This window comes from Fukomys damarensis, unplaced genomic scaffold (genome assembly GCF_012274545.1).
Source record: "Fukomys damarensis isolate Sample0158 unplaced genomic scaffold, DMR_v1.0_HiC HiC_scaffold_9, whole genome shotgun sequence".
Classification (NCBI taxonomy): domain Eukaryota; kingdom Metazoa; phylum Chordata; class Mammalia; order Rodentia; family Bathyergidae; genus Fukomys; species Fukomys damarensis.
The window spans coordinates 6,777,862-6,789,832 of NW_022900921.1; the positions used below are offsets into that span (position 1 = coordinate 6,777,862).

At 37.6% G+C, this 11,971-nt stretch overlaps 1 long non-coding RNA gene across 1 annotated transcript in view; it reads right to left on the minus strand.

Moving 5' to 3' along the window:
* Nucleotides 1-11,971, minus strand: part of LOC104873147 — a 241,450-nt gene that overhangs the window by 177,160 nt on the left and 52,319 nt on the right. The window contains exon 2 of the long non-coding RNA XR_004516367.1: nucleotides 7,994-8,118. This is a non-coding gene — a long non-coding RNA (uncharacterized LOC104873147). The remainder of the gene's footprint in view (nucleotides 1-7,993; nucleotides 8,119-11,971) is intronic.

Sequence of the window (11,971 nt, forward strand, 5' to 3'; positions counted from 1 at the left end):
AGAGAGAGAGAGAGAGAGAGAGAGAGAGAGAGAGAGACAGAGAGAGAGAGAGAATGAATTAAGAGGAATCTTTTAGGGTATATTCCTTATCAGAGACATATTCAAAATTAAGATCATTCTACTGAGGAAAAGTCTACATTCCTAGGTTTACTGCAGCCCTCTTCAGAATACTTACGATAACATGGTGTCAATCAAAGTATCCAACAGTGAATGAACAGATCAGAAAAATGTGAAAGGGGTCCAGGAACGTAGCTCAGAGGTGCAGCACCTGCCTGGCAAACACGAGGCCCTGAGTTCAATTCCTGGTACCAAAACATGGTGAAAGGAATTAATATTCATCCATCAAATAAGAGGAAATCCTCTCACTTCCAACAACACATGGATGAGTTAGAGGATATAGTATTACATAAAAAAGAGGCAGGAGAAAAAACCCACAACATCTCACATTCTCACTCCTTTGCAGAATCAAAAATATGTTATTCGACATTTCTTAGGACAAAAAAAGTGGGAGAGATGGTGAAGAGTTAGTCATTGTGTACAAATTTACACTTTAACACATATTTGTAGTACACAGGGTTTACGTTCCTTGTGTAGAGTGGGTACCTCTATATGACACATCGTAATTCCTTGTACCTTCCCCTTTCCTGCCCCTTCTTCCCTCTTCCTGAATCTCTGAACGCCTTTCTGTTTGAGAAAGATCCATCTCCCTATTTCCTCTTAACTAATATGCCTTCATTTATACTTCAGAAACCACACAATATCTAAACTTGTGTGTCTGATTCATTTCACATAACATTATGGTCTCAAGGTGCATCTGTTTTTACAAAAGGCTTGTCTTCATCTTTCTTTGTGGCAGAGCAGTACCTCATTTTGTGTAAATAGCGCATTTGCTTTATTCATTCATTCTGTTAATGGACATTGAGGCTACTTCCAAGATTGAGCTATTATGAATTTGATGCTATAAACCTGGGCATGCATGCATGTGTCACTGTAATATGACATCATTAACTCTTTTGAGAAGATACCTAGAAGGGGAGTAGCTGGATCAAATGGAATTTCTAGCTTCAGTTTTTTGAGGAGGATCCATAATGATTTCTGAAGGGATTCTACTATTAGTTTAAATTCTCCAGTGGTGAAAAAGTAGCATGCTGAATTCTGTCTTCCTTTTCTCTCAAACTTTCACCAGCATGAGTTATTATTTGATTTCTTAATGGTGGCCATTCTTTCTTTTACTGTTTTACTATTCTAGGTCTCTTCTATTTCCATATGAATTTTAGGATTGTTTTCTCTCACTCCATTGTTGCAGTCAGGGTTTGCAAGGGAACAGATTTAATACAGGACACATAATTTACAGGATTATTATACAGTAGTCACCCCAAAAGTCAAAAGCAGAGCAATGCAAGAGATCCATCCAGACCCAGAGACCCAGGTCCAGCCAAGGGCCCGGATTCCAAGGCAATGCCTCATGCAAGTCCATATCTAGGATCTGCACTGGGAAGACCCAAAGGCCAGTAGTGAAAGCTAGAAAGCCTGAGGTAGTGGGTGAAGGGTCTGTGGCACCAGGCTGAAGGATCTGCGCTAGAGCCAGGAAGCAATGCTCTCACAGTGAAAATCAGAGCTCCTCTGATGAGAACAGCAGCCACCCTAGGTGACAGTAAGGACCCAAGCTCCTCTGATGACAACAGCCAGGTTCATATCTGCAAAAGTAGCCTCAGCAAGCTTCTCCTAGCAAATCAACAGCATACGATCTTCCCCTCCAGTTCTCTTTTTATGCTGTTAGCAACAATTCTCAGGTGAGTCTTCCATGCCCAGAACCAACCTGACTCAGCTACCTGGGTGTTCTAAGTTGACCATTAGTTAAGCTACCACATCTGTGTAGAATGCTGTTGGAATTTTGATTGAAAGTGCCTTAAACACGTATACTAATTTTGGAAGAATGGTAATGGCTATTTTGAATATATTGGTTCTACCTCTCTGGGACAGGAGATATTTTGCCATTTTCTGACGTATCCTTCCATTTCCTTTTTCAGAGTGATATATTTTCATTGTAGAGGTCTTTTATTTCCTTAGCCAGGTAAAAACCCTAATTATTCCTTCCCTGGTGCTACTGGGAATGGTAGTACTTCCCCAAATTTCTTAGTGAGTTCATTATCACTGCACAGAAATGCTACTGATTTTTGGATGTTGACTGTGTGTCCTGCTACATTACCAAATACAGTTATTAATTTAAAGAGTTGTGGATTTGTGGAGTCTTCTACAAAGAGTATCAAGTTATCTGCAAGTAGTTATAACTTATCTTCATTTACTACCCATTCACCTCTTTGATTTCTTTTTTTTTTTTTGTCTGATTGATTTGGCTAATGTTTGGAATACTATGTTCCACAAATGATGGTGGATGTATTTGTCCTGTGCTTGATTTTAGAGCAAAATCTTTCAGTTTGTCCCCATTTACTACAATGTTAGCAGTAGGTTTGTCACAAATGTTTTATCAAATTGAGATCCTCCTACGTCAGTTTTTTCAATCTTTGCATCATGAAAATGTGTTGGGTTTTGTAGAAGACATTTTCTGAATCTGTGGAGATCATATGACTCTGATTCTTACTTCTGACCTGTGATTATTACATTTTTTGATTTGCACATAGGGAACCATCCATGCACCTTTGGGACAGAGTGTACTTATACTTTAACTGGTTTTTGATGAACACTGCATTCTGTTTGCCAGTATCTTTTTGAGAATTTTTGCATCTATATTCATTAAAGAGGCTGTTTATAGTCCTCTTTTTTGGTTGGATCTTTGTCTGATTTGGGAATCAGGGGAGTGCTAGATTCCAGGAATGGCTTTGGAATACTCTTTCACCATCAGTTTCACTAAAGATTTTGAGGAGAACTGATGTTAGAACGTCCCTGAAGGTTTTCTCAGAGTCATCAGCGAACCCATCCAGATCTGTGCTTTTTTTTAGTTGACAGTTTCTTTTAAAATTATTATTACTGTTTCAATTTCATTGCCTGCTATTGAATTATTTGAGGTCTTTAAATCTTCTTGGTTTAGTTTTGGTAAGTTCTGTTTTTCTAGGAATCTATCCATTTCTTCTGAATTCTCCAGTTTATTGGTATACAAGTTTGTGCAGTAGCAGTTAATAGAATTTCTGCATAGCTTCTTGGCCTTTTGGCTAAGATCGAGTGTAACAATATTTTTGATTCCAGAGCGTCTGTTGTGATTTCACCTTTTTCATTTTCAGTTGCATTGGTTGAAGTATTCTTTTTCTTTTTCTTTCTTTCTTTTTTTTCGTTAGAAAGGCAAAGGGTTTATTTTGCTCATTTGAAAAGCAAAATCTGATTTGTTAATTCTCTGTAATTTTTTGTCTCAATTTCACCTAATTCTATTCTTGTCTTTACAATTTCCTTCCCTGTACTAGCTTTGGTTTGGATGGTTCTTGTTCTGCTGGAACCTTGAGGTACATCACTAGCTTGTTCCTTTGGGTTCACTGCTTTTGAGATTGTGGGCATTCATACCTGTGAACTTCTCATTTAGACTGCTTTTATTATGTCCTGCAGATGCTGGCATTATTGTCCAGGTCTAGAAAGTATTCTCATTCCTTCTTCATTTGTTCTGAACCCCACTGTTTATGTAACTGGGTATCGATTAGTTTCCATGCATTTTCATAATTTGTTCTGCTCTTTTGACAGTGATTTCTAATTTCATCATGCTATGATCTGATAATATGTAAGGCATAATTCCAATCCTTTTACATTTACTGAAGCTTCCTTTACTGGATATTATGTGGTCAATTTTGAGAAAGTCCCGTGTGCTGCTGAAAACAATGTGTATTCTCTTGTTGGGTGGAACACTGTAGATAATTATTAAATCCATTTGTTCAAAAGATTTGTTCAACTCTGGCATGTTCTTGTTAATATATATATGTGACCTCTTTCTGTTGGATTGTTCTTCTGTTCAATATGTACTGAAATTCTTTGCTTCTTTTGATCAGCTTTGGCCTAAAGTCCACTTTCTCTGAATATAGAATAGAGTTGCTTTTTGGGGTCAAGGTGTTTTTTGTATACAGCATGCCATTGGATTTTGCTTTTGGATCCATCCCACCAGCTTTTGACTGGGGATTAGAGATCATTCACATTGATAGCTATTACAAATAAGGGGAAATGACTACTTCCTGTCATTGTCTTAATTTCCTTTTGTTGATTCCCTTCTTTATACTTCATTTAACTGTTTTCCTTACCTGTTGTATTCATCCTATTAGACCTCTGCTCCCTGTTAGCTTCACTGTCTGCTTCTACAGTATCCCTGAGAATTCTTGGAGTACTGGCTTGGTGGTCATCAATTTCTTTAGGTGCTCTTCACCCTGAAAATATCTCATTACTCCATCAATTTTTTTCGTTTGTTTTTTGAGAGAGCATCTCACTATGTAGTTGAGACTGACCTGGAACTCACTAAATAGCCCAGGCTGGTCTCGAACTCACAGCGATCCTCCTGCCTCAGCCTCCCCCAATGCTGTCTCCATCAATTTTGAAAAGACAGTTTTTCAGGTGATATCAATCAAATCAGCATCATTTAGGTGTTGCAAAAACTGGATTTCAACCTGCCAAAGATTAAAACTAGACCCTTATCTTTCACCATGTACTAAACTAAAATCGAAGTGATTACAGATCTAAATATTTAAAAAGAAACACTAAACTTGCTGGAAGATAAGTTAGGCAGAAATCTTGAAGACATTGGCATAGGAAAAGACTTTCTGAACAAATCCTCAGTAGCACGGGAACTAGCAGAAAGGAATCAGTAACTGGGATCTCATCTTATAAAAAAGCTTGTGAAATGCAAAAGAAACCATCAACAGAACTAAAAGACAATGTACAATGTGGGAAAAATTTTTACCAGCTGCTCCTCAGACAGAGGGTTCTTATCTAGAATATATAAAGAACTCAAAACAATCATCCCCCCCACACATAAGGACCCGATTCAAAAATGGGCATCTGAAATGAACAGACATTTCTCAGACAAAGAAATAAAAGCAGCAAGTAAATATATGAAAAAATGTTCCACATCACTGGTCATTCAAGAGAGGCAGATGAAAACTACACTGAGATTCCACCTCACCCCACAAAGAATGGCTGCTATCAAAAAATCACACAATAACAAATGTTGTCAGGGTTGTGGGGAGAAAGGAACCCTTCTCCATGGTTGGTGGGAGTGCAGACTGGTGCAACCACTATGGAAATCAGTATGGAGATACCTCAAACAGCTGGGACTAGAAGTTCCATTTGACTCAGCCATCCATCTGTTGGGTATCTTTCCAAAACAATTAAAAGAATCATATCACAGTGATATATGTGCACCTATGTTTATAGTGGTACAGTTTGTAATAGCTAAAACTTGGAAACAGCCCATTTGCCCATGAGTTGGAAAGTGGATAAAAAAGATGTGGTTTTTCTATAAAATGGAATACTACTCAGCCATAAAGAATGAGGAATTAGAGTCACTCATAGGAAAATGGATACCTATTGAGGATATACTCCTAAGTGAAATAAATAAGTCACACATGTGTAAAAGCAAGTAGTTTCTCTGGTGTGAAAAACTATAATAGTACATAAGATCCTAATGCAATAATTGACAATATGAAATAGGAAGAAAAGGGCTAAAGGCATAGGGAAAGTGGGAAGGGTAGGGGGGAGCTAATAAGGGAAAAGAAAAAAATATGAGAAAATGAAAAAATGGAAGTAAAGTGTTTGTAAATGGGAAGGGGAGGGGGGGGTGAAGGGAGGGCAGGGAAAAGGGGAAAAAATGCAAAGCAAGACCTGTCATGTAGAGGTACAGGATCCCAGTGATGAATGTAACTGTGCTGTATACCTAAAAAGTACCAAAAAACTCAATGAGATTAAAAAAAGCATCATTTATGGCACCAAATACAAAGTGAATATTGACAAATGCTAAGGAGCAATAAAATACCATAGAAAAGAGGTGAGTAAGTATAGTATGAGAACTACGAAAAACAAAATATTGAACTACTGTTTACCTTCAGTGAATATATACTAAATATATATTAAATATATAATAATGGTCACTATTAACATTATCATCCTCAGTGTGCCAGGTCCCAGCTCTGCTTGAATGCCTACTCTTTGGTTATAATGTGGCTCGGCCTTCCCTACCTCCTCCTTGTGCCGATTATAACATTTTAACATCCTGCAAACTGGGTGTTACACATATTATTTCCATGTATTCCCCTCCCAAATGTGAAACCATGAATTCTGCCGCATATCCCTCAGCTACCAAAACAGCTAATCACAAAGTGCTTTTGACATTTCTTTCCAAATACATCTCAAGTTCTGCCGTCTTAGCTCACATGGAAATGAATAATTGTGAAATGAAGTTCATTAAGGATTACCCAAGGTATCTTAACTATGTGGCTGTGTTTATTTACACAAAAGAAAGTAGGGAGAGTACAAGAAGTAAAATGGTCCACTTAGGGTCACGCAGAGTTAAGACTCGAATGCATGGTCTTCTTATTCAAGGCCTAGCAGCTTCAAATCCATAAAGGGGAGTTTGCTCTGTTCTCAAATAACCATTTCCTGGCTACATAACTCTTGAACATAAAACTTCCCCACCTTTTACTGAGTTCAAGTTCACCTTTCAAAACATGATGTAGTCAAGAGTACAAATTCTTTTAAATCTCACTCTTCATCCCTCGACAGGCTTGAAGTCAATGATCTCATCTCCATCTATCCGTTCTTTTTTCCCCATTTATTCTTCCTTTGAACAGGAGCAGCACTGCAGGGTCTATTAGATTGCAGCAGAAATCATCAGGATGGCCAGGAATATGTAACAGGGAGAATTCCAAGCAAGGACAAAGAGTCATCCCCTTTAGTACAGGAAATAGAGGAAATAGAGCTACAGATGAGGAAATACGAGAGGGGAATTTCAATGTCGTGCTGCAGGGGCATCTGTTTGGTTGTTCCTTCTTGCTCGCTCCTTCCACCGTCTTCTCTGACTGGAGCAGTAAATGAAATTAGCAGACTTTCAATTTAAAGGAGATCAAAGGAAATCCTACTCCACACGATACGCAATTATGCACTAGTGCAGGATATTACTGAGGAAAAGGGAAGCGAGAAGAACTTGGAAAAGGATTAGGTGATCATGTGAATAAGAACAGCTTGTGCAGTTGCTTGCCGGATAACAATTACACAGCCAATTAGTCTCCTGGTGTCAGGGTATGCATGGAGTGAAAACTGGGGTCAAATAATGAACTGCCTGTGGAAGAGTACAGTAGCATTATCAGATTTTCTTTGATTAATTCCTCTGAAGAATCTAAGGGGAAAACACTTCAGCAGGTGCAGTGTGAATTGCTTTAGCTTTGGCTTCTGGATCTGGGTCAGGAAGAGAAAAAGCCTCTGAGAAGCTTCCATACCGACATTCGATACCACAGTCCTGAAATAACACTGTAAAATGGCGGAATGGGAAGGGGAATTTGCTAGCAGCCTGAAGACCCGAGTTCCTCCCCATTTCATGTTAACCTATTGACTTGAAAGAGACAACTTAGGGGGTAAACTCCAGTTTTCTCATATTAAAATGGCAAACGGTATCTTGGCCCTGTGCCCATGAACTGGAACCGCAGTTTCTCAGACATCACAGTACACTGTGGGAGGAGTGAGTCCAGCCCTAAACAAAGTGCATGAGGCAGCAAAAATGGTTTTGCTTCAGTCCCCCAAGAGAGTCTGGCTTTCTCCCCTTTAACTATAGGATCCACATTATTTCATTAGTGACAATCACTTTCCCTCTGTGTTCACCAAAGGATCATGGGTGCTGATGACTCAAGATTCAGAGAACGGCGGTTCAAAATTTTCTCTACGAAACATCCTCTCAGTCTCTAAAAGAGGAAACACTGCTCAATTTGAGATTCATTATGAAATTGACGTATGAACATTTTATATTTGTCAGACTTGGACAACTTCCTTCCAGGTGAAGTCAAAGGAATATGTGTACCTGCAGTTTCAGGGAGGCCTGAGGCGGTCACACGTTGAGCTCCAGTTTCTTTTCTTCTATCTGCCTTCTCATTCAAACTGTCAAAACAGCGCCATCACTGGGGAATCCCCTTCCAGTAATGGAGACTAAGGAAAGATGGAGAGTAATATAAAACTTTGGAAAATTTTCAAACATCAAATACAAAGAACGCCTAATTAGAGATGGACAAAATGGCCCATAATTCACCACGTGTAAAGTTTTTGTTGGTTTGGGAAATAAACCTATGGCAAGCGTGCAGGGGGGTGGGGATGGGCTGTTTCTTTTCCTGGAAAGCTCTAAAAGGTTCGCCATCCCTGGATTATAGGAAAAGAGCAATTAACAAATGACAAATTTTTATCCTAGATGCACCCTGTGTCGCACTGGCACTTAGTCCGTGTTCCAACCTCCTCTGTTACAGGCACATTGCCTCATTTAATTCTGGGGCACCACAACGGAGAAAGAATGAAACCCGAGGGTGTAAAAGCATTCAGACTCCCTTATGGTCTCTCTGTTTGCACTCACACTCCCTGCATAGGGTAACAGGCTTGCCCACTATTTGGGAAAACTATAGCTAACGTTTGCACTTTAGTTGGTTTGATTTCTTTAATGTGACTTTAGAAGACTTAAATGCAGAAATCCCAGGGAAATTATTATTAAATAGCATACCATAAGACTCTGTTTGGAGAAATGAGAAAAGAAAAATATTTCTGAACATTGGAAACACTACCATGGTTCAAATGAGAATGAAAACAGAGACAGAGAGTAACTGTCCCCAATATGTTATAAGTATTGTACACAGATCTATCTTAAAAATAGATGGCTCTAAAATGAAAGAATACAGAAATTAATTACACATGAATAGTGGGCAGAAGATCAAATTAGATGCAAGATGTTTTATTTTCCATACCCCACTCTAAGGTATTAACTATAAAAAAAATCTGAGGAATTCTCATCAAGCTAACATAATTGTGATTACAAAACCAAATACCACTAAACTAGCAACCCTAATTTTCAGTAAAACATAAAAGTACAAAATCAATTGTAAATAAACCTAATTTGAGGTCATTTAAAAATAATGACACACCACAAATGAAAAACAATTATTCAGCTATGCAACAATGATACAATGTTAGCAAACCTACCCATAGTAATTTATCTATAAATGGACTGAAAGAGAAATAGCATTTGCTTAATGGAGACCGAAATTCAACTGAAAAAAATCAACATATATTACAATTAAAATCCCTCAGTAATCTATGAAAAAAAACAACACATTATATATTTTTAAAAACCATTATCTTAACCTGAAAAAGAAAAATACATCTAAAGTTTACTGCTACACCTACTCAAGGCAAAAATATAATGACATTCCAACCAAAATCTGAACAAAAAAAAAGATGCTATCACTACAAATTTCTGGTTATTCTAGCCATTGGGATAGGGTAGAAGCAGAAAATTAAAAAAAAAAAAAAACATTAAAAACTTTTCGAAAAAGACAAAATCAAATTACCTTAAATAAAGAAAATTGGGAATCAGGTGACTTGAATACTAATTCTAAAGTGAAAGTAGAATAATTATTAAATCTTACTAGCATTTGGTGAGATAATGTGCTATGAAAAGCAATCACTTGTGTCGGAGTTGGTAAAAATAAGTAGAAATGTGTTTTTTAAGAATTTTATATGAGAATTAGAAAATGTATTGAACTACCCTACAAATGTGAAGGAGTTACTTAAAATAAGCATTTATTTAGAGATATAAAAGAAGTTTGTGTAAGAACAAAGAAGTTACATTTTTAAGTGCAATATTTCAAAATTCTAAATACTTTAATTTTCTCAGTATTAATCTTTACCTTTGACATTATTCTCCCTGAATCTTAATAGAAATTTGTCCTGCATAAGTGAACAAAATGATTATAAGAACAGCAAAAAAAGGCGAAAAAATTGAGAGATGAGTAAAGCTGGTGGTGGCGGGTGTGTGTGATACATATTCCCAGCCACTGGTACTTTGTAAAAATGACGTGACCAGTTGCAACAATGTGAAAATTTTGACCAGGGCACCGGAATAGGTAGACAGACAAATGAAATAGAGCTCAAATCCTAGTATTACAGAGAGATGAGCTAGGAAAACATATTATGGGCAGTCAGGTAGGGCTAAGTCCTTGAGAGGGCCCGGACAATGGTGTAACACACCACACCTGCACATCAGCTGAAAACCAAGCTTTAAGATGGAGACAGGATGAGCAGACCCACATACTTCTTCGAGGAATTGGGCTCAGGGAAGTACAGGTAGGCATCGACTACCCTGGGGGTGAACAGAGACCTCTGGACCCACCGCCTCCTAGGAGAAGCCTTGCTACGTGACTTGCATCCCCCTGGGACCACCCTTACCTAAGCGACTGTCCTTGGGACCTTATTGAGCGTTCATGGCTGTAACCCACATTGCACCCAGGTGGGTTTCACCCTAGCAAACTTCTCTATAAATTGGGGCCCCCGGGCTCCCCACTCGGGAACCCTCCTGCCCCTCAGGAGGTTTCCTATCAATAAATATCTTCCTACTTTTAACCACCATCCTTCCTAGAACTTTTTCTTCCATTTCTACAGAACAAGAACTTGGCGTATCACACATTTAACAGGTTGGGAGATAGAATATTTCATATTTCGTGTTTCTCGTGACACTAGGGGCAAATCCAAGTACGGAACAGAATTGAGTCTAAGACAAATGTGACATTTTAAATAAACAATTAAAGGATAGATTGGTAAGTAAATTGTGTTCAGATAATCGGCTCGTTATTTTACAAAAGGGAAATTGGCTCTCTGTCTCAGCTAATATCTTAAAATAATTTCGGGCTAACTGCACAGTCAAATGTTAACAAGAAATGGGGGAGACTAGAAAACATGTTAAGTAATTTAGAGGTAGGAGGAATTTCTATACACCACATGCAGAAATCACAATTGAAAAGACTATTTAAAAAAATAGGCTCTGTAGGAATGTTAAACCACAGGATTTAAGAATATCAAAATGCAACTGAAACAGTGAGAGAGCCACAGCATCAGTGACAAGAAAAGGCCAACATTATAAATAAAAAGAATTTTTATAACTTGAAATTATGGAGAAAACCAAATTTGTAAAATAGACAAGAGAAGGTTCCATTGCAGGCAATTTACAGATGATAAAATAAAAATGCTAATATGCAGAAGAGAGGCAAGCACCTTAATAATGTAAAGCAAATAATTGAATAACATTTTTCATCTATCAAACAGAAGGGCAATAAAGTACATCAATACTGTGCGCTGGCTCGGATACAGGAAAAGACACTCTCAGATGTAGCTCCTGGTATATTAAATTGCATCAAAGGCATTTAACTCAGTAATACAATTTCCTTAGGATTCTATTATTATAGATAATGCAAGCAGTCCTTTATAAAGATGTTTACTGAACATCGCCTAAAATAATGAAACATTGCAAACAAAGAGAGTAACAACAGGGGGTAAACTATATACTGCATGTGAACACTACCACTTTTAAACACACTGAACACTGAAGAGGGCAATTTTACAGCAGACATTTCAATTTAAAGTGATGTTATATCTCAAGGCATATAGGATTAAAATCAGTTGAAACTGGTAACATTCAACTGATTTGATGTACAAAATGGCAATTTTATGTGCCTTAGCCCACTAATAAATTAATATTTTCTATTACATACATATGCAAAGAAAATAAATATGGGGTGAAAAGAAGCCCCAAATTCCTTACAATATGTCTAACTGGTTGGCATGTAGAATTTCCCCCTTAAGTGTTTTTCTGTAGTTTATATATTTTTATAAGTTTTAGTCTAATTAATAGTAGTCTTTAAAAACAGAGAAAGAGCTTTTTTATATCATTTGTGTTTTCTCCTGTTTTTTCATGAATTCCTATCAGTCTTATGTTATTTTTCTTTGTGTCGTCTAGGAGTTGTTG